Source organism: Lissotriton vulgaris, chromosome 1_1, assembly GCF_964263255.1.
Source record: "Lissotriton vulgaris chromosome 1_1, aLisVul1.2, whole genome shotgun sequence".
In the NCBI taxonomy this organism is placed as follows: domain Eukaryota; kingdom Metazoa; phylum Chordata; class Amphibia; order Caudata; family Salamandridae; genus Lissotriton; species Lissotriton vulgaris.
In genome coordinates this window covers 1,977,288,296-1,977,311,186 of record NC_141685.1, presented here as the reverse complement: position 1 = coordinate 1,977,311,186, position 22,891 = coordinate 1,977,288,296, and the positions used below count along the sequence as shown (strand labels likewise).

The 22,891-nt window shown below is 44.9% G+C and overlaps 1 protein-coding gene across 1 annotated transcript in view; it reads right to left on the bottom strand.

Annotated features, from left to right (window-relative positions):
- The window catches only part of SEMA3E (semaphorin 3E), a 648,430-nt gene that overhangs the window by 1,636 nt on the left and 623,903 nt on the right, over positions 1-22,891 (bottom strand). The gene's annotated exons all lie outside the window — the stretch shown is intronic.

The window sequence follows — 22,891 nt, the reverse complement described above, 5'->3', positions numbered from 1 at the left end:
TAATTGAGGTCTCGATTGTGCTCCCTTTGCTTGTCACTGAACTCTATTCATATTATCAAATGCTTTTGTTCTGTTTTTGTTACATACTATTTATTTGTTTATGGTATAGCACATCTGAACTTTTGAAAATCCCATTACCTTCCACCTACTAAAAGAGATCCACCAATTGCCCCCTTTTGACGAAAATAGTGAATGTGTCTCTCCAACAAGGATCCCTCCCTGAATGCCTGAAGATGGGCAAAGTATCCCACCAACTCAAAAAGCTGAGTACTGGCCAGAGTGAATTGAAGAACTTCCGACCGGTATCCAGAGTGCCTTTCCAGGCTAAATTGATATAAAAATGTGCCCACGATTAGCTGTGAACATACAAAGAATTCTGATCTATTAGACAAACACCAGTTGGGGTTCAGACCTGGACACAATACTGAGGTAGCTGTATTTAATATCTTAGATGATATACAACCATCAGTAGACCAAAACATATCCTGTCTCCTAATACTACTGATTTTATCTGAAGCATTCAACATGGTTAGCCACGAATGCCTCAGAGAAATTCTTGAACTCGGAATGGGTCTAGCAGGTGCCATCCTGATCTGGTTCACCTCCTTCTTGCAAAAACGACAACAAAGAGTCAAAATAGGCAACACCCTACTCGATGTAGCAGACATTGATAGGGTTGTTCTGCAAAGATCTTCAATTTCACCAATGCTCTTCAAACTTTACATTGAACCACTCACTGAAAATCCTGATGCAATCAAAAATCTTGTACCACATGTATGCGGATTATACTCAACCATACATTAAACTGTCCTCTCAAGAGGGTATCCAGAGACTATACGATACCTTGAAGAAAACTCAAGACTAGCTGACCTGCAACCATCTCAAATTAAATCTGCCCCCCCAAAAAAAATCATTATTTTTTTCTTCACCCCTCAGTCCCCAACAACCTCAATTATGGTCTCAAAACCTCAACTCGCTAAACTGCACCCCAACCTTCTGCGACTCCAAAGTATTACAAAAAATCACTAGGCATCACTATAGACTCAAATCTAAACATGCAAGCTCACATACAAGCTACATCCAGAAGAACACACCTAAATCTGTACATTCTAAGAAAATTGAAACCCTTCATAACGCTGGGAGACCTCAAAGAGGCGGTTCAATCTCTAGTGCTCTCAAGAATGGACTAAGGGAATGCTACGCTCATAGGTCTAACCGAAAGCCATATTAGCCTCAATTAAATCAACAATAAATGCTGCAGGAAGACTTTGAACACGCACTTGTTGTTACAATGGCATCTGACCCATCATTCAAAGCCCTCAAATGGCTCCCAGTTGAAGCTAGGATTAAACTGAAAATTGCAGGACTAAAACACAAAGCCCTACACAATTCAGACCCAAAATGTATGGTTAACAGGATAAAGCTATTAGGATTCCAGTAGCAGCCGCGGTCCGTGCAGGTAGCAGCAGTGGGGTGGTGGAGCCGCGTGGGGGGGATTTCACGGGACGATGCGGAGGTAAAAAGTATTATTTGTTTAATTTTCCCTCTGCATCGTCCCTCAATATCTCCCCCTACTCAGCCCCACCACCCCACCACTGTTACCTGCACGGACTGCGGCTATCCAGTAATTCTAAATCTCGTATATCTGAATCAGCCAGATTAAAAAAAAGGAAATCTCAAGGTCGTACCTTCGCTGGATCTGCTCCAAAAATATAAAAATTCCTTCTTGCTCCAACGAGGGCAATTACTTCATTCAGGCTGTTCAAGAAGGAAGCCAAAGCCTTACTACTAGAGAAACATGTGTCATAAGAGAACTGTATGGGAACTGTCATTCAACCTACTCGATATTGTATACTATTACTTTATGCCTTGCTCTTCGAACTATATACAGGCGAATCCTTCTACAACTGTCATTCACCTTATTCAATACTGTCTATGCTTGTTTTATACCTTGCTCCTTAAACTCTATGTTCTGCATATCTTAAGTGACAAATGTCTTTACTGTACTGTAACCCACATCAGCTCTCTGTGTACAGCACTCTGAAACCGACTGTAACCCACATCAGCTCACTGTGTACAGCACTCTGAAACCGTGATGGTCATGTACATGCTTTATAAAACACTATGAATAAATTAATAAAATACAACTGAATTCTGTTTCTTCGTATGTGTTTACTTTCACACTCTCTGAAAAAGACTGACAAATGAATTGCAAGATAAAACACATTCGGGTCGTCAATTGGTTTGTGAATCACTGTCAATAAGGCTTGCCTGGCACTCATTGTAGATTTGAACAACCATTCTGCTTTCTAGATATTTGGAAACTCATTGTGTATCATCAGTGATTAATTTGTAATAAAAATAAGTCCTAGGTTCTGGACAGGAGGGCACTTCAGCTTTCACCACAGATTTCCCCTAGCAGCACTGCTAATGACTGTATCAACACAACTACTAACCATCACACTCCTACTAGTGAGATAATTCACAATGGGCCATATGCATCAACACATTTTTCAAATGACACAGAATGGGCAAAAGCCTTTGATGCATCGGGCCCAATATTCCAGGCCCCCAAAGCTATGAGAATGGTTTGGGCGGCAGGTATTAGTCATTTTAAGTGTATATTGAATAAGTGCCGGTGTTGACAATTAATTGCCCTTGCTGAGCACTGGAAACCATTGCCTCGAATTAAGCACCGTTTATGTATCTTACTTATGTAGCAGACATCTGGCTCCAAATCATCACAATGTTGAATACAATAGGAATTTTAACAGAAAACATTTGAAGAAATTATGACATCCTGTCGTTTTACAAATTATATTATCTGCCCTCCCTGATTTTTAGCCAATTTCATTCATAAAACTGTACCTATAACCACTTAATTCCACAATGTCCCAGTGACATAAAAAACTGCATAGGTTTAAAACTGTGTTAACCAATATTTCCTTTATGGAATGATCTGCACCATATTCCAATAACCACAGAACACATTTGTATCATTGCATCAAATCCACCCTCTAGATGACTAAAATATCCCTTCCCTGACACTCGTGTTTTGATGCAGGAGACTTGACCGGGTTAGCAAACATTATAGTATGTATCTTGTGGATTCTTCATGACACCTAATGGTGTAGTAGGTTTATCCTGAACACGTTTGAATATATATCTGCTCTAACTGCACTACTAACTGAACTACCCAATAAAGCCTGCTTCTCACACAGACCACTGTGTTATCTCTTTCAATTCACCTGCTCCAACCCATGATGCCTAAATCTGAGCATTCTAATGTGATTTCACAGGTAGCAGCATTACAAGTAGATGTCATCATCACATGACAGGCACATTCAGTGATCCCTTGCTTTCTAGTGTGTGCATAGACATATCCTTATGTACCAGCAGAAAAACAGGCCCACATCCAAAGAACACTAAAATGAAACACATAAACTACATGAACAAACAAGAGCCAAGCTGCCAAAAAACAGCCTAGGTACCACAAACAGTAATGACTTATGTTATCATGTTGTCCACCAACGTATCTGGAAATGCATTCATGTGAAGTGACTGTATTAACATATTCAACAGGTTGTGTTGACGTGACGAAGGAACATTGCGGCTAGTTAGAGAGCTGGTTGTGAGCTGCTCCCACATCCGTACTGAGATGGAGTGATTGCGAGTTTAGTTTCCTCTGCTTGCTCGTGTTTCTCATGGATTGTCTGCGCTAGAGCAGGTACCTTCGCCTTACCTGGTTTTTTGATGGTCAGCGGGGGTTGGGGCTCCTGAGGTGGTTCACTGCGGTCCACTGATGTTTGTGGTTTTGCTGGGTTGTGGCAGCGGCTGCTGCAAAAGCCAAATCTGCTCACAGCCGTTCTCCGTCTTCATTTCGGGCCGCCCCGGACCACTACTGCCTGCATTCCTCCTGCTCCCCTGTTGCCTTACGGGTAGGTCCAGGTTCGGTTGTTTAAGGCAGGGGCCAGATTTGCATTGGCTCAGCGGTCCTTTGGGCGGCGGGTGCACTTGGAGAGTTTCGAGTTGCACTCCGCTTCCGCTCCCTATCTCTGTGCCTGGGGTTGGCTCGGGGTGGCGGCAGCATCGGAATCCACATTTGTGACCCCCAGGAGGGGGGTCAGGAAGGATGGCAGAGCCCCTCGAAATACACAAGGAACAGGGGTATAAAGCTGCAACCACAGCATCTATATCAGGATAACCACTCAAAGCAGCATAAGGAGGTAGACCTGGGGTATGGCATGATTGCTTGCTGTACACTTCATATGAGTAAAGAGTTAATAGAAAAAGGTAGTGAGTCCACAAATCCGATTTTAGAAAATGGCTTTGTGGAGGAAAAAGAGGGAAATACAGGCGAAGTAGTGACTGGGGGAAGGAGGTATTAATTGAGATCAAACTACTTTCTGGGCAAGGTTGAGGTTCCCAAGGGGGAGCTACAAGCAGACCATCCCCTAACCCCCCAATAAGGCAAACTCAGAAGTAAAAACTCTGCTATCAAAGCAGGGAGGAATATATCTGCAAAAGTAAAAAAGAAAAAATCTGTTCAGCCAGCGTCCAGAGTGACTCCCTCACTAAGGTCCTATTTTAAGTTACACCCACAGGTTAACCCACAGAGTAGCATGGACCCACCTACCCTCAAAGAGGTGGAGATGGAGGTACAGACGGAGTCCGCTTCACAGAGCATTGAAACTATCACCCTACCCTCATTGACACCTGCATATGCCATCTCAGTTTCAAATAAGTACCCACGCCTGAGTAACACCAACACTGCTAGTAATGAGGTACCTGAGCCTACACTAAAATCAAAGGAGATTGATCATGCTGGGGGTATACAACCTAAAGAGGGAGCTAAAGATATGGGTATGACAGGTCTAAATACTGTAAAAGACTTACTGAGCCAGATTTCTGCCGAGATTAAAGAGTCTTTTGCCACTTTAAAGAGTAACCAGAAAAAATTCAAGAAACGTGCAGTAGCTTGGAGGAGAATTTAGCAGTATTAACAAAACGCACAGAGGACTTAGAAGATAAAATGCTAGAGCTCGGGATAGACTTGCAAGATCATAGCCAAGAATTGGATGGGCTTAAAACAAAGGAAAAGGATATAGCAGATAGATTAGAGAGGATGGAAAACAACTCAAGGAGGAACAATATTCAGATTCTTGATACTAAGGACCGTGTAGAAGGAGAGGACATAAAAGCCTTTGTGATAAATTTCTTGTCTAAATCCCTTCCTGAAATTGCTTCTGCTTCTGTCTGGAATACAGAAATTCAGCGAGTCCATCGAGATCCTTTCAGGTTTAATTCTGGTCGTGAAAAGCCTAGGAAAATCCTGGTAAATATATTGTCGTATTTCCTCAAAGAAATAATTCTAGGGGCAGCCTTAAAATTACCAGCTACTCAGGTCCAGGACTGTTCATTTAAAATTAGATCTGACATCTCAAGAATTATGTAGGACAGAAGATGGGAGCAAGGTAAAAGGATGGATCCCCTTAGGCAACTATGAGCTCAAGTCCAGCTGAGGTTACCAGCATACCTTAAAGTGATGAGAGCCAATAAAATGTACAACTTTCACTCCCCGGAGGAGGTAAATAAACTCCTGGTAGGTTGTAAGGCAAGTGGTTAGCTGAGTTGAACCATGAGAAACCAAAAAAAAAAAAAAGAGTTACAGAGTAATAGAGTAAGATAAACGGAGGCGAGGAAGCCAGTCCTTTAAATGTTTATATGGAAGACGGGTGTGGGTTTGCAGCTCGAATTGGCGGCAGCCAATAAGTAGGCAGGGAGGGTTCCCAGGGGAGGAGGGTGGATGGGAAGGGGGGCACAGGGACGGTTGATAGGTGTACCGTGCGGAGCATAGGGATTTTTTTAATGGAAGAAGTGTTCTCAAATTACGTAGCCAATGCTATTGAAAATAGAAGAACTAGGGAATCTAATGATGGGGATAGAAATCTGATCATAGGAAGTGAGCATTTGGGCATAATATGTTGGAATATAAATGGTTTAAGAGTGAAAAGGAGACCGAGACTGGTCATTGAATATTTGAAAAACACCCCTATGAATGTTCTAAGGCTTCAGGAGACTCATCTAATGATCTCCGAGTGCTTATTATTATTATTATTAATATTTCGCGATTTCTAAAGCGCCTGGTGACCCGTAGGCATCCCCGCGCTATTAAACCTGTCGCTATCCAAAGAGGGGGGAGGGAGTGTTTTAATTGGGAAACAGGAATGTTTTGAGTTTCCTACGGAACACTATGTGGGAGGGTTCCAGACGTAGGCTGAGGGGGAGTAGGTTCCAGGCTGTGGAGGCTTTGACCGAGAAGCGGCGTCCGCCAGAACGAGCCTTCCTGAATTTGGGCACCGTAGCAAGATGTTCGGCGTCGGAGCGAAGGGATCTTGAGGCTTTATATGGGGTAACCATATGTTTAAGCGCGTCAGGGCCAGCTCCATTCATGAGCTTGTGGGTGGTACATAGGGCCTTGAACTCTACTCTCTGGCGAACAGGGAGCCAGTGTAGGGCTTTAAGGGCGGGCTTGGCCGACACTCTAGGGGAAAGGTTCAAGATGAGCCTGTCCGCCGCATTCTGAGTACGTTGGAGTTTGGCCAAGGAGTACTCAGGGGCCCCCAGATAAATGGCATTGCTATAATCGAGCCGTGCCAAGACAAGGCCCTGGACAAGTAGTTTCCTGGATGGGAGGGGGAGAAGATGCAGGATCTTACGAACGGACCGTAGTAGACCGAAACAGGTGCCTGCTGTCTTGGTTGCCTGCGTTTTCATAGTGAGGTCCGGTTCTAACCAAACTCCTAGAGTCTTAATTTCATTTTTAGGGGATGGGATTTCACCGAAGGTGTCGGGCCAGGACGTAGGCGGCAAGGTTATCCGTTTATTGCCTAGGAGCATAATCTCGGTCTTTGCGCCGTTCAGCTTCAAGGCCGAGTCACACATCCAGGTGTGAATGTCCTGGAGACAGTGGAGCAGACTGTCCGGATGGTTATCCAGGTGGGACAGGGATACGACAAGTTGGGTGTCGTCAGCGTAGTTAATTATTTTTATACCGTAGGGGGCCACTACGTCTTCCAGGGGCGCCATATAAACATTAAAAAGGGTTGGGCTGAGCGACGACCCCTGGGGAACTCCGTTCTTCAGTGGAAGAGGATCTGACCGGGAGTTGCCGTCCCACACCTGAAAGGATCGATGGGATAGGAAGGATTCGATCCATGCTCGCGCCGTACCCACAATTCCTGCCTTGGCCAGGCGGTGTAATAGGACACGGTGATCCACCGTATCGAAAGCGGCGCTAAGATCCAGGAGGATCACTGCCACTGAACCCCCTGAGTCTAGGATACACCTTGCCTCCTCGATGACAGCGAGGAGTGCGGTGTCCGTGCCATGGCCAGGTCGAAACCCAGTTTGGGATTGGCGCAGGATGTTGTGGGTTTCAAGAAATTGGGATAGCTGTGGGTTGACTAGTTTTTCAGCCATCTTACTGATGCAGGGGAGCAGTGAGATCGGTCTGTAATTGGACATGTCGTCAGGGTTTAGTTGGGGCTTTTTGAGCAAAGCCTTTACGACTGCGTTCTTCCAGTTGGGGGGAACCGTTCCACTAGCTAGGGAAGAGTTGATCAGGTCCCTGATGATGGGGGCTATGGTAGAGGACACCTTTTTTAGGAATCTTACCGGGGCTGGGTCCAGGGGGGAGCCACTTTTCATTTTAACAAGCGTGGCCGTCACCTCGGGGAGGGAAACTGCTCTGAAAGTTTCCAGCTGTGGGCCATTATTTTCGTCCGCTGTGGCCAGGATAGGAGGGCTGATGGTAGGAAGGGAGTCAAGTATCCGTAGAATTTTAGAGTCAAAGTATTTAGCTAGATCCTTGCTTCTGTCTGTGGCGGGGGAATGAGGGGGAAGTGATGTTGGGATGTTTAATAATTCTTTGACAATCTGGTAGGATTCTTTGGCTGAGTTGGTCGAGGTTTTTATTCTGTTGTCGTAGAATAGTGATTTAGCTGATTTCAAGGCAGTCTTGTATTGTCTAACCGCGTTGCGATAATTATCCTTGTTGCTGTGGAGCCAATCTTTCCTCCAAGCTCTCTCAGCCTTTTTACACACTTTGCGCAGGGCTCTAAGATCAGCATTGTACCAGGGGGCATGGCCCTTGGTTTTAATTTTCACCTCTCGGTTTTTGATGGGGATGAGGCTGTCAAGGGAGGAAGAAATCCAGTCTCTGAACTGGGTATCCGCCGTGGTGGAGTCGACTGCAAGAGTGGGGGTAGAAGCGTCGAGCGCCAAGGCCCAGTTGTCAGTCGAAAGTCTGGCCCAGGCTCTATCTTTGGTGAAGGTTGGAGGGTTGTGGGGTTTCTTAAAGGCCCCCGGGAGATGAGTCAAAACAAGGAAGTGGTCTGTCCGCGGGAGGGGGATGGATTTGGTGAACTGGAGGGAAGGGATGTTCGAGAGTACAGGGTCGAGTAGGTGACCTTTCGCATGCGTGGCTCCTGCGTTAGTCAGGGAAAAGCCAAGGGCGCCAAGTTCACTGATTAAATCGGAAGACCCGGTGTCGGTTGGGTCATCGAAATGAATGTTGAGGTCGCCTGTAATCAGGAAGTTGGAAGTGTGGTGGGCCAGGGAGGAGACGGATTCCAAGAAAGCGGAGGAAAAAGGGCCGAAGTGACCAGGGGGTCTGTAGACCAGAAGGCCTGATAGGGAGTAGGTCGGCGAGAGCGTCAGCGTGAACAAACAGCTCTCCGACTCCTTACTCTGGATCTCCGTAGAGCGGCAGGTGAAGTGGTCTCGGTAGATGATGGCTATCCCACCACCTCGACCTACAGGGCGGGGTTGGGACATGATGAGAAAGCCCGGGGGGAGGGCCGCGACTATGTCAGCGTTAGAATGGCTAGTAATCCAGGTTTCGGTGAGGAATAGTATATCCAGGTCGTGGTCGACAATTAAGTGATTAATGAGTAGGGCATGTTTGGGGAGCGATCTACAGTTAAGTGTCGCTAATTTGAGGCCCGGGAGAGGGACGGCCAACCTGGGAAGGAGTAGGTTTCCAGGTTTGCAGATGTTACAGCCGACGAAGGGGACATTTGGGTCATGTGTATCAAGACAGTTGTTGTTTTTCGAAGGTCTGAGGCTAAGGAGATCACGCCGAGAGTAGAGTCCCCTAATGGCGGTAGGATCCGGCATGGGGGCTGGCCCTAGGCCCGGTCGTGCGCGGACGGGCGCAGACGGGCTTGCCTTAGGCGCGCCTTCGGCGCGCAAACGGCGCTCCCGCTGCGCTCGTCCGCTGCGCTGGTGGGGGCGGCACATTTGTCGTGAATGGTAGAGGGCGTGGCCTCGCAGGGGGCGTGGCTACACCTTTGCCGCGCTGGCGGTGATGGCGTTTTCCGAGTTGCTCTGGGGCTCTGGCTGGCGCTAGAGACAGCGTTTCACCAGGTGAGCTCGTGAGGATTACGTGATTAAAAGCAATTAACAATTTTTAAAATCAGACAAAACAATGCATGAGCGAGTGGCTAACCTCCGGCTTCCGCCTCAGAGGGAGTTTCAGGTCATAAGGATCGTTGCGCTATGTAGCGTTTTTTATAGTGGTTCCTGGGTGGGCATGGCCTCGCAGGGGGCGTGGCTACACCTTTGCCGCGCTGGCGGTGATGGCGTTTTCCGAGTTGCTCTGGGGCTCTGGCTGGCGCTAGAGACAGCGTTTCACCAGGTGAGCTCGTGAGGATTACGTGATTAAAAGCAATTAACAATTTTTAAAATCAGACAAAACAATGCATGAGCGAGTGGCTAACCTCCGGCTTCCGCCTCAGAGGGAGTTTCAGGTCATAAGGATCGTTGCGCTATGTAGCGTTTTTTATAGTGGTTCCTGGGTGGGCGTGGCCTCGCAGGGGGCGTGGCTACACCTTTGCCGCGCTGGCGGTGATGGCGTTTTCCGAGTTGCTCTGGGGCTCTGGCTGGCGCTAGAGACAGCGTTTCACCAGGTGAGCTCGTGAGGATTACGTGATTAAAAGCAATTAACAATTTTTAAAATCAGACAAAACAATACATGAGCGAGTGGCTAACCTCCGGCTTCCGCCTCAGAGGAAGTTTCAGGTCATAAGGATCGTTGCGCTATGTAGCGTTTTTTATAGTGGTTCCTGGGTGGGCGTGGCCTCGCAGGGGGCGTGGCTACACCTTTGCCGCGCTGGCGGTGATGGCGTTTTCCGAGTTGCTCTGGGGCTCTGGCTGGCGCTAGAGACAGCGTTTCACCAGGTGAGCTCGTGAGGATTACGTGATTAAAAGCAATTAACAATTTTTAAAATCAGACAAAACAATGCATGAGCGAGTGGCTAACCTCCGGCTTCCGCCTCAGAGGGAGTTTCAGGTCATAAGGATCGTTGCGCTATGTAGCGTTTTTTATAGTGGTTCCTGGGTGGGCGTGGCCTCGCAGGGGGCGTGGCTACACCTTTGCCGCGCTGGCGGTGATGGCGTTTTCCGAGTTGCTCTGGGGCTCTGGCTGGCGCTAGAGACAGCGTTTCACCAGGTGAGCTCGTGAGGATTACGTGATTAAAAGCAATTAACAATTTTTAAAATCAGACAAAACAATGCATGAGCGAGTGGCTAACCTCCGGCTTCCGCCTCAGAGGGAGTTTCAGGTCATAAGGATCGTTGCGCTATGTAGCGTTTTTATAGTGGTTCCTGGGTGGGCGTGGCCTCGCAGGGGGCGTGGCTACACCTTTGCCGCGCTGGCGGTGATGGCGTTTTCCGAGTTGCTCTTGGGCTCTGGCTGGCGCTAGAGACAGCGTTTCACCAGGTGAGCTCGTGAGGATTACGTGATTAAAAGCAATTAACAATTTTTAAAATCAGACAAAACAATGCATGAGCGAGTGGCTAACCTCCGGCTTCCGCCTCAGAGGGAGTTTCAGGTCATAAGGATCGTTGCGCTATATAGCGTTTTTTATAGTGGTTCCTGGGTGGGCGTGGCCTCGCAGGGGGCGTGGCTACACCTTTGCCGCGCTGGCGGTGATGGCGTTTTCCGAGTTGCTCTGGGGCTCTGGCTGGCGCTAGAGACAGCGTTTCACCAGGTGAGCTCGTGAGGATTACGTGATTAAAAGCAATTAACAATTTTTAAAATCAGACAAAACAATGCATGAGCGAGTGGCTAACCTCCGGCTTCCGCCTCAGAGGGAGTTTCAGGTCATAAGGATCGTTGCGCTATGTAGCGTTTTTTATAGTGGTTCCTGGGTGGGCGTGGCCTCGCAGGGGGCGTGGCTACACCTTTGCCGCGCTGGCGGTGATGGCGTTTTCCGAGTTGCTCTGGGGCTCTGGCTGGCGCTAGAGACAGTGTTTCACCAGGTGAGCTCGTGAGGATTACGTGATTAAAAGCAATTAACAATTTTTAAAATCAGACAAAACAATGCATGAGCGAGTGGCTAACCTCCGGCTTCCGCCTCAGAGGGAGTTTCAGGTCATAAGGATCGTTGCGCTATGTAGCGTTTTTTATAGTGGTTCCTGGGTGGGCGTGGCCTCGCAGGGGGCGTGGCTACACCTTTGCCGCGCTGGCGGTGATGGCGTTTTCCGAGTTGCTCTGGGGCTCTGGCTGGCGCTAGAGACAGCGTTTCACCAGGTGAGCTCGTGAGGATTACGTGATTAAAAGCAATTAACAATTTTTAAAATCAGACAAAACAATGCATGAGCGAGTGGCTAACCTCCGGCTTCCGCCTCAGAGGGAGTTTCAGGTCATAAGGATCGTTGCGCTATGTAGCGTTTTTTATAGTGGTTCCTGGGTGGGCGTGGCCTCGCAGGGGGCGTGGCTACACCTTTGCCGCGCTGGCGGTGATGGCGTTTTCCGAGTTGCTCTGGGGCTCTGGCTGGCGCTAGAGACAGCGTTTCACCAGGTGAGCTCGTGAGGATTACGTGATTAAAAGCAATTAACAATTTTTAAAATCAGACAAAACAATGCATGAGCGAGTGGCTAACCTCCGGCTTCCGCCTCAGAGGGAGTTTCAGGTCAAGCTTGGCAAATGGGTAACTTAGGTAATCGCTACAGACCAACAATGCTATTCTAAATGTGTGGCAATAGTTATTAAAAATAACTCAGGAATAGAACTAGGTAGAACACAGGCAGACACTAAAGGACATTGGGTTGTTGCAGAGATAAAAACCTGGGGCAACACCTGTACGTTAGCTAGTTACAATGGGCCAAATGAGGATGAGATTAGTTTTTTGAACAATCTTTGTTCCGCCCTGCTAGAATTCGAGGCCCCATTGATAATAGTTGGGGATTTCAATCTACTATTGAACAATGAGTTGGATAGGTCTTCCCCTCACACTCAAATGTATACGCCTGTGTCAGAGCCTGCATTTAAGCTATGTTAGAAAACTTAAATTTATGTAATGTATGGCGGAAAAAAAAGGGACATGTAAGGGACTATTCATTTTTCAGTGAAAAGATTGGTCCCTACTCCAGGATAGACTACATTTTTTATGGATTATTTGGAAGTAGGAAAAAAGTGGAATATTTGCCAACTCACATATCAGATCATGGTGCAATAGAACTAAGCATGGAGCTCCCCTTTACTCCACTAGGTGAAAGGTGGAAATTAAATAGAAGACTGCTGTTACGAACTGATGTAATGGAGAAAATTAAATTAGATGCAGTAGCCTTTTTTAATCAAAATCTAGAGTCCGCATCTATCCATGTGGTTTGGGACTCTTTCGAAGCATGACTGAGAGGAATGCTGAAGTGGGCGGCTACAGGGTGAGTTAAATCAGAAAAAGAGAAGACAGCTTCATTGGAGGAGCGGTTGAGAAAATCTGAAGCAAGATTAAAGTCAAGTCAAGTTCTGGGGGAAGAAAAAGATAAATTGATGGGTGGACGATCTACAACGTGAATATAGGTTAACATTGGAAAGAATTATGCTACAGAAGAGGGTAGCAAGTAGAATGAGAGGGTTTGGCCAGGGTGAAGAATGTGGTAAATTGCTAGCTATAAAGAAAGAGTAGAATGGACAGGTCTCAAAACTTTATTACTAGGATTAGACTAGAAAATGGTGATGAAACCTCCGCTCAGATTTCGGATAATAAGAGTGAGATTGAGAGGGAATTTTTTTAATTCTTTCAAGACCTGTATAGGGTAGATCTAGAGCCAGATAAAACAGCCCTAGATCTTTGGCTGGCTCAGAAACAGCTCCCGAAAGTGAGCCTGGAAGGATTAACACTATTTAATCAAGACATAACAGGGAGTGAAATCATGGAAGCTATTAAGAAAAGCAAAAAAGGCAAAGCAGATCTGATTCCAAATTAGATCTACCTGTTATTTATGGATGAAATCATCCCTATATGGTTGAAACTATTTAATGATATTTTAAGGGGTCGTTGCCCATTACCAGATACCTGGAAAGAGGCATTTACCAGGAGACTGTGCAATGGAAGAGGATCTCCAGGATGCAAACCCAAGGAAGAAGGAAATCGCTCTTTGGTACAATTACTTACTGGAGGTTGTGGACAGGAAACTGGACCCCCCTCCTTTAAAAGATTTGGGATAAGTGCTTGTCAGATGAAGAGCTTCAAACGTTATGGCAAGTATCTTTGGATAAATTATATTGTTTAATTGAATCTGCTGAACTAAGAAAGAACCACGTCTATACCATTAACAGGATATATTAGTCTCCGCTCAAGATATCCAAAATGAGGGGAGCAGGAGAATCAAGATGCCATGCCCAAGAGGCAGACGACATTCATATGTTTTTAACCTGTTCAGTGTTGGAGGATTATTGGAAGAATGTGGGTAAGACCCTGACTGAAATACTTGGTAAAGAAATAGAGGTAAGCCTCGTACTAATATTTTTTTGGTATAGTACAGCCTTTAGAGGGGGAGGGGGTTACCACCATTGAACAGGGTAAATGGGTGTTTTATTTGATTCTCTTGGCGAGCAGAGAAATTTGTAAAAGTTGGCATCTGGCAGATCCCCGTTCCTGGAGGGAATGGTGGAATCAGCTAGCTATTTTAAAGATTTAGATGGCCTTTTTTGGGGATTATTAGATCAGGAGTAACGTGGAGGGTGGGCAGAATCGTTTAAAGAACTGTCCAATGATTACAACTCTCGGTCAGCCTACGATGTGCAATGTGGGTTTGCCCCCATAGAACATCAGCTGAGATCAGACCCGTTAAGGTATAAGCCTTTGGGTTGCTGCCATCGAGAGGATTCTTATACAATAGCATGGATGGTATATGACGACTTTAAAAAAAACTAAGAAAAACATATTCAACTGGTTGTGTCTGTACAGCTAAAGAACTACCAAAGGCTGTTTTTCACTGCCAAACAGTCTTTCATGCACTAATTAGAGGCTGAAGGTAGGTAATAGACTATTGTTTAGATTTCTTAAAATGATTTACAATGATACACACAGATAAAAGATGCAACATAACAAACAAATGATCGTATAACTCCACCAGACTATTGAAAGAAAGATTAAAACCGTTACTTATCGACAAGAATCTCGTGAGTTTCATAAATAATCCAACACTAATATTACAAAAAGAAAGTTGTGCGATATTATCAAACAGTGATAAGAAGGTCAGATTACATTTTGAAAACACTATTTCATAATAGCAATACATTTCATCACAAACTCGATTATTTTCCCCCGAACTCCCCTTACAATTTGGTTGCATCTTTAACTATTTTCATTCCATATAATCTAAACAGTGATTTACAAAATATATTTTCTGAATGTCAAGCAATTTAGTGCAAATGTAAAGAACATGTTCAATTGTTTCTGTACTCATAGAGCAGAGGCCATAGCAACATATGATTCATTGATGTATTTCATGAACCCTTGAATTGGATAAGTGGAATAGAAAGGAGACAAAACTGTTAAAGAAAAATTATTTCACTGATTGATTTATTTGGTCAAGACAGTTCTGTCCTACATTGTTAAAGGCTGCAACTGTAGGAAACTGAGTTATTGGATGACGGGGTGAAACCCTACTCAAACAGCAACCACAAACTCTGTCAACTTGAAACACAAGCAAACTCCAAATTAACCTGAGCTCGACCCTGTGGTAGCTTGACACAAAAGTAGTCAGGCTTAACTTAGAGGCGATGTGTAAAGTATGTGTGTAGCACTTCAAACAGTAACACAGAGAACACACAACACAAGTAAAATCCCAAACCAATTTAGAAAAATAAAGTTAAAAAAATGCAATTGTTTAAGACTAAAACAACAAAAATCCAATCAGTAGAAACAGAGATATGCAATTTTAAATATTTCAGGTAAGTATAGTGCCTAAAAGCACAAACGACTATCTAGTCATGTGAGACCAAGTGAAACTTACAAGTTCTGGCCGTGCATGATGGAGCACAGGCTGGATAGAAGGGCAAGGTTGGCTCAACTGAAAGAGTTATCTTCAAAGTCTAGTGCCAAATGTCCAGTTCTCTGTGGAAAAGCTGTGAGGTGCAAGGAGGGCATCGCAGGTGCTCGTTATTGTTGTGCAAAGAGCACGTCGGACGTTGCAGGTGATTGTCACTGTAGCATGAAGATCCTGTGGAGTGTTATGAACGGTCATTGCCGGAGATTTATGTTGGCGGTTACAGCGTGCTGGCAATGTTGAAGTACGAATTGCAGATCTCGTGTTGCTGGTCATCATTGGAGCTCACTGTAGCGCAAGGACTAGGGTTTGCTATAACTTCTTGTTAGTGGTCAGCATGGACGGTATGATCTTGGCATGAACAGGCCTATTTGTGGTCGCATGGAGCCAAAAACATCAGGATTTCTCCTTTCTTTGAAGAGGGAGCTCAGTTGATTCCACACCAAGGGTCCAGAACCTAAGGGGGCCTCTTGGGGAACAGGAACTCACTCTAGCTGAGGCCAACAGGGCTGAGGCAAGTCCAGTTACAGGTTCAGGTGGCAGGTCAGCCAGGCAGATGCAGCGAGGCCTCCAAATCTTATGTCCCTCTACCTCAGTATAGGAGGTTAGTCAACTGACCCTTAGAGTCATTTAGCCTAGGCTGAAGGGTTCATGTCCAGTCTTCTTTCTTAGCATGCAGGGTGGCACACTAGTTGAGCAGCAGTGTGGCAGTCCTTTAGACAGCAGAGCAGCACAGGAGTCCTTCTTTTGCAGTACCCAACAGGTCCAAAGATGTATTGAAGAGTAGGGTCTCAGTATCCATTATTTATACTTGGTGCCCACTTTGAAGTAGGAGAAGGTTCTAGTGGCTTTTGCCCCGAGAGGTGCTTGAAATGTATTGCCTCCCTGCCTTAGCCTCAGCTTGTCTGGGGTCACAAAAGACTAGTGTCCATCCCTTTGTGACTGTGCTCAGGCAAATCCTTTGTGATGTGAAAGTGAGGTCGGTGACAACTCTCCCCCTCTTCATGTCAAATATGGCCCTTCCTGCCAATGCTATTCCTCCTTTTGTCTTACTGTCTGGGAAACATACAAAGACAAACTGCTAACTACACCTAGGGAAAAGGATGGAGACTAATAATAAGCCCAGATGGTTTGATAGAGGATGCTCCTCTGCCCAGAGTAAATTGAGAGCAGCCCTAAAAACCAAGCCGAGGGATACAGCAAAGGTGACCCTATGTAGAGCACATTATAAAATGGAAGTTAGACGGCGGAAACGAGCTCTCCAATCAGAAACATGGGAAGACCTGCGCGAGGCAGCAGAGTCCAGAGATTCCTCGAGGTTCTGGGCAATAATCAATAGACCTTGCTTCCAAGACAACAAGAACCCCAACATAGCATCAAATGTACTACCTCATCAGTGGGTTAAACACTTTAGTGTGCTGTACAACAGGGGAGCTCAGGCAGTAGAAGACCAAGTTGATCGTAGAGAGATACTAGTAGGGGGAGTTGAGTTCTCCCTAAAAGAGATAGAAGCAGGTATAAAGGGTTTAACCCGAAAAAAAGCCCCGGGCCCTGATGGGATACCGCCTGACCTCTTTTTGAGCAGAATTGACCTATGGGCCCCGTTGGTAACAAGGGTGATAAACGAGGCAATAGCTGCGGGCCTTCCCCGCTCTTGGTCAACCGCAGTAATTGTTCCACTTTTTAAAAAGGGCAATAGGGACAGTCCAAGTTGCTATAGGCCCATCTCACTGATTAACGTTACTGCTAAAGTCATGGGTAGAGCAATCCTAAATCGTATGATGGGCTGGGAAGAGGAGAACTCTATACTCACTGAGGTGCAATATGGCTTCAGGGCTGGGAGGTCTACAACGGACCAATGTTTGAATTTGTACCTCCTGGTTGCAAAATATACAGTAGCCAGCCAGGAGAACGTATACCTAGCCTTCACGGACTTGGCCGCAGCGTTCGTTTGCTTGAACAGACCAAAACTGTGGGCAATACTCGCAGATCTGGGGATCGACCCTGGCCTTATTCATATTCTCAGAAGGCTGCATTACAACACCACTGCAAAAGTGAGGTATAACCTGGAGGGTGACCAGACGGAGGCTTTTAAATGTACGAGTGGGGTTAGGCAAGGGTGCATACTCGCTCCCTTCCTGTTCTCCATCTATATTAACGGGCTCGAAAGTTTCCTGCTAAACCTAAAAGTAGATACGCCCAGAATTGGAACTTGACCCATACCACTACTGCTCTATGCAGGCGATGCGGTGCTCTGGGCGCGCACGCCAAGGGGACTGCAGCGTCTGATTGACGGGTTTGTCGAGTTCATGGCTGGGCTGGACCTATCTGCCAACCTGAAAAAATCTTACATCATGGAGTTGGGCCCTAAACGAAAGGTTAAACAATTTAAGTACACTATAGGTACAACTGGCCTGGCCAAGGTACAGACCTTCTCATACTTAGGAATTCTATTTGACAGAAATCTTAATTTTAAACCCCTGATTGAGGAACATGGAAACAGGCTAGCTGCAAGCGTAGGGGCGGTCATGCAGTTCGGCCGCAGACTGGGCCGTTGGGCCCCGGACCAAATGCTGACACTCCATTATGCGATTACAATGGCTAAAACCTTGTATGGTGCTGAACTTTGGGGCATGTCTGACTTAAGCAGTCTACAGATATTGGAAAATAAGCACTTCAGGAGGCTCCTGAAAGTCCCCCAATGTGTTCCGTCATCCATTGTCCATGAAGAATTAGGCTGTCTGTATCTGATGGACAGGGCAAGGAATAAACCCCTCCTGGCTTGGATAAAAATTTGGTTGAACCAGGAGGCAAATTTGACAAAGCTGATAATTGCAGACTGTATAGGTAGGGACAAGGGAATGACCATCCCCTGGTTGAATTATGTGAAAGAGTCCGCTGAGAGCATAGGATATGGGCATCTAGTCACACAACCAAGGTGCATCACTTCATGCGATCTTACGAGGGCTAAGGATAAGTTGCGCAAGCACAACGAAATGACCCGTGAAGCCATGGAAAAAGACAAACATTAATTTGTGATTTACAGGGAGATGCAACCGTATCAGGCCATGGAACCTTATCTTTCCCTAATCTTTAACCCACAAGATAGGTTCTTGCTCACGCGGTTTAGGTTTAATTTGCTCCATCACCTCCTAGCTAAACCAGACGGCTTTACGCATACAGTTGAGGCAAAGGGGCCCTGCGGCTGCGATCACAGATCTCCGCAGGACACCCTTCACTTTGTGCTTTTAGGCCCCTTTTTTTGGATACCTAGGCGCCATTTTTTAATACATCTATTTAAGAAGGCTAAGTTAAGATCGGCAAGACATGCCCTTGTTTTTTTAAAAGAAGCCAGAGAGCCCCCGATTTTATTTTGTGTCACAAATTTTTTAAGATGTGCTTTTAGACTAAGATCCCTCGTAGACAGATGAAACTGTGCGTACTCAGGGGCGGGGAGTAGCCGTATGATGTTGTAAATAGTACTCACCTTTTTATCTTATCTATTAATGAAATGTTATTATGAATTACTTAATCTGTACTTTTATGGTGTTGTTGTAATGCCGAATAAAGGATTTCAATCAAACTACACCTAGTCATTTGACGCAGGATACAGACATCAAATGGTTAGGACAAGAAAGTTCCCACTTTCAGAAAAGTGGCTTTTTCAGAATTGGGACATTACCGTTAAGGAGAGCTTTCAACTGCAATTCTTCAGACACCAAACTAGACATTCCTATTTGCTCCCAATTGAAAGTTAGCACTTATTTAATGTAATAAGGTAACCTATTATAATCTTATGAGAGAGGTCACCCTTGCAGTAGTGAAACATTTAAGAGGTTTTCACTATCAGGACATGTAAAAGTTAATAGCACATGTTCAGCTTTTTAAATAAACTCTATTGGCCGGTTAAGGCCTCTTCTATGGGTTACACATACGTGTTGAAAAAAGGTTTGGTCATGGCAAAAGGTTTATTTTGTCTGGTCAAAATGGCAGCTTAAACTGAGCACACAGGTGCAATAGCAGGCCTGAGGCAAGTTTAAAAGGCTGCTTAAATGGGTGGCTTAATTTGTGCTGCATGCCCAATAGCTTCATTTACAGGCTCTTGGTTGTGTAATAACACTTTACTAGGAACTTACACGTAAATTAAATTTGCCAATTGGGTATAAACCAATGTTACAATGTTTTAGGGATAGAGCACAAGTAATTTAGCAATGGTTAGCAATTAGAAGTCCTAGGGTCAGCTAATACGAAGTCAACAAAAACAGAAGAATAGAAAGCAAAAAGGTGTGGGGAAAACAACACCAATGATGTCAGGCCCAACAGTAACCATCCATGCTTTCTTCTCTTGTTATGGTGGGGATCGGCAATATTCTATTTCCTGTGGAGTTAGTGGTCAATCAATGGATTTGGAAAGCACCAGAACCCCACAACATGGTGACAGGCTTCTACCCATGGCATTTGAAAATCTGCACATGAAAGTGGATTTTAATGGCTTCATAAAAGGAAGAAGCTTCTGAATGTGCTGCCCACTTTCCAGAAAGGCATTCACTATCATTGGAAATGGCTTTACCCCTGCTTTTTTCCTTACATATATTGGGATTACCAACAAATAATTACCTTCTGATCGCAGGAATCTTTTATAACAGCAAAATGTAAAACTATTTAAAAAAAAAAACCTCAGGGACAGTGACCATCTAGAGTGAACTGTGACCCAAGCTGTGTGTTTCTCACCAATGTTCCATTCAGGTGAGTAACATCCTAGGCCCAGATTTATTAAGGGCTTACATCTCAGTTGCAAAACGCATGGCGACGCAAGACAACACAAGCCCTTAAGTTAGATTTACTATGCCAGCAGAGCCACCTTGCACCATGGAGCAAGTCTGCCTGCGTTGGCGCTTGGCAGCCACAACTGCACCAGCGCAGAGAGAGAAAGCAGGACCGTGGCTTATGTTAGTAATGATGGCACATTACTGCTCTCCCCATTTGTATTCAAACTAAAGTCAGGGACTCGACATTGCTTTCAATAGGGCAGTTACACACTTTAAAGAACTAGGCAACATTTTCCAGCTGAATAATTAATTCTCAGGGTATGTTAAAAATGGTCCCGTACAATTGCATATAAGGTTTCGTAAAACGTTGCAGTTGCACAGCGCTGCACATTCTTTCTCTATGCCAACCCTGCATCCAGACACGTCATATTTAGCCAGAGGAGAGCAATGGCGCAGACAAATGTGACCAATTACTTTATTTCATAAAAAGCAAAATTCCCTTGAGCTACCTGAGCTGCTGCAGAAATCACAGTTGCATCTTCAATTACTATCCGTGGGAGCCATGAAAATGCAAGGATTCAGGTTCCCTGAGGGGCATGTGTATAAATAAGACGCACTCACAGAAGGAAGCAGCTCGCCCGTGCATCGCAAAACAAGAAACCAAATCAAAAGGACATTATGACAAGATTGCTCAATTTGATCCAGAATTAGAAAAATGAGGAACGGGCGGTATTTGTCAGCAGCTGTTCGAGAGTTGCGAGGAAGGCAATATGTCTGCCAAAGAAGCAAGAAAGGAATTTGTTACACTGACTATATTTCTAAATTTTAACATGCATTTCTCCACACACAAGATTGGCTCAGAGGCTCTCAGCACAATAGTCGAAAATTGACTGATAACTGCAGTAGGATAAGGAAATATAAACATGGGCAAAAACTCATCAGAGCCATTGTTCCCTGAAGCAATGCGAGAGTTGACAAAGTGCTAATGGGAAAAAACAGCGCAGCGAAGAGTGCCCACGAAAACCAGAATAAGAAGGGAGCGTATAAAACTATTAGCACTTTGTTTGCTACAAGCCAAATACCGAAATAAAATACATCTTTTAAAACAGCATGGGAGAGAATATGCTGACCCTGACGAACATTTTTGTGTAAATCATACACAGCACAGAGAACAGAAACAACGCAAGCCGGGGATTGGTGTCCTGTCTCGTGCATTTTTTCTGCACGCATCTTTTGATTATAATAATGCTTCATGAGGTGGCTTATGTCAGGGGAGGCTGCAGCTGGAAATGTTTGGATGACTCGACGTTTATCTGCTACTTCACTCAGAACAAGTAGCGAACCCAAACACCTGATATGAGCGTATCAGAATGGGGTGCAGTGTCAAAGGCACAGGTGCATACCAATCTCCTGGGTGTGGGATGTACTGGCTGGGAAAATGTATACACCCATATGCCGGGTGTGGTATGTACATGATGGGAAAATGTATATAGGAATACCCTCGGTGTGGTATGTACTGGATGGAAAAAAGACCTCATATTCTGAGCTGGTATTTGGAAAGTGGGAAATTACGTGTGAAATAACTGACAATGCACGTATTTCCCACGAGGCGTTTGTGTCTCGCCAGAAAGTTCCGGCATACTGGACTGGCTAAAATGTTGCAAAGGGATGCAAATTTGCCCCTCTACATAAACAGGGCCAAAATGTAGTTGAATGTGAAACTGCTGGAGTCTAAGTGAATTTCAGGCTTGGGTGAAGGACAACTGACAGGCTAATTAAACAGAGAGCAGTTGGCAGGGGGCAGGCTTAGAACAGCTAATTATTGGAGGAGTAATAGTCTCCTTGATCTGAAAAGTGAACAAAACCAGGATTCCTGCTTGAGTCCCATTTGGAATTCGTGGACTAGGTGACTGCGCTTACAAGACACTATGGCCATCAGAGCCATCTGTCTCCAATAGATCGGGGTCACCAATGTGGACCCATTTCTATAACTCTGACCTGAGACAGCACACTACAAGAACTCATTGAGTATGGGGGCAAGTGATGGCTTCACTCATGGAGCTGTATACTGCTTGTAAATGTATCACATTTAGTGGGATACAAATAGATATCATCCTGTACCTCATCGACAGGGAGTGAGAGCTCTCCAGTTGATTGATGTCGATGAGCCAGAATAAGTGAAAGACTCCTTTTACTTTTCATCTATGCATTTTTTTAAGTAAACTATTGTGAGTTTTAAGTAAGGATTGATTAATATTAATATGACTAATTTAAAGATGGTAGCCTTTGTCAAAAAACTAAAAGTGCGCCAAAAAATAACACCGCACAGCAAGTGGCAGAGTGCACATAAGCAGGGCCAGAAATCCAGAGAAATTCCCAAAAAACAAACTTTGTGCAGGCCTCAAAGAACACCACATATCTCCAATAACTAATTTAATAGTGCTGGCCTTGTAGCATCATTTGTTCATATTTAAAAGTATATATATGTATATATATATATATATATATATATATATATATATATATATATATATATATATATATATATATATATATATATATATATATATATATATATATATATATATAGGGTGCCACTGTGTAGCTGTGTTCTACTTTGTGTCCTATACTGCTGTACTAATTAAACACCATACCTTGGCTGTAACACTGTAACCTGTAACCTGTGTCCTGCCAATCTGTGTCTTCCTTTTAATTCTCTTGTAGACAGCAGACCTATGGGTCCACTTGTTTCAACTCCCTCTGCATCCTTGGCAAGACC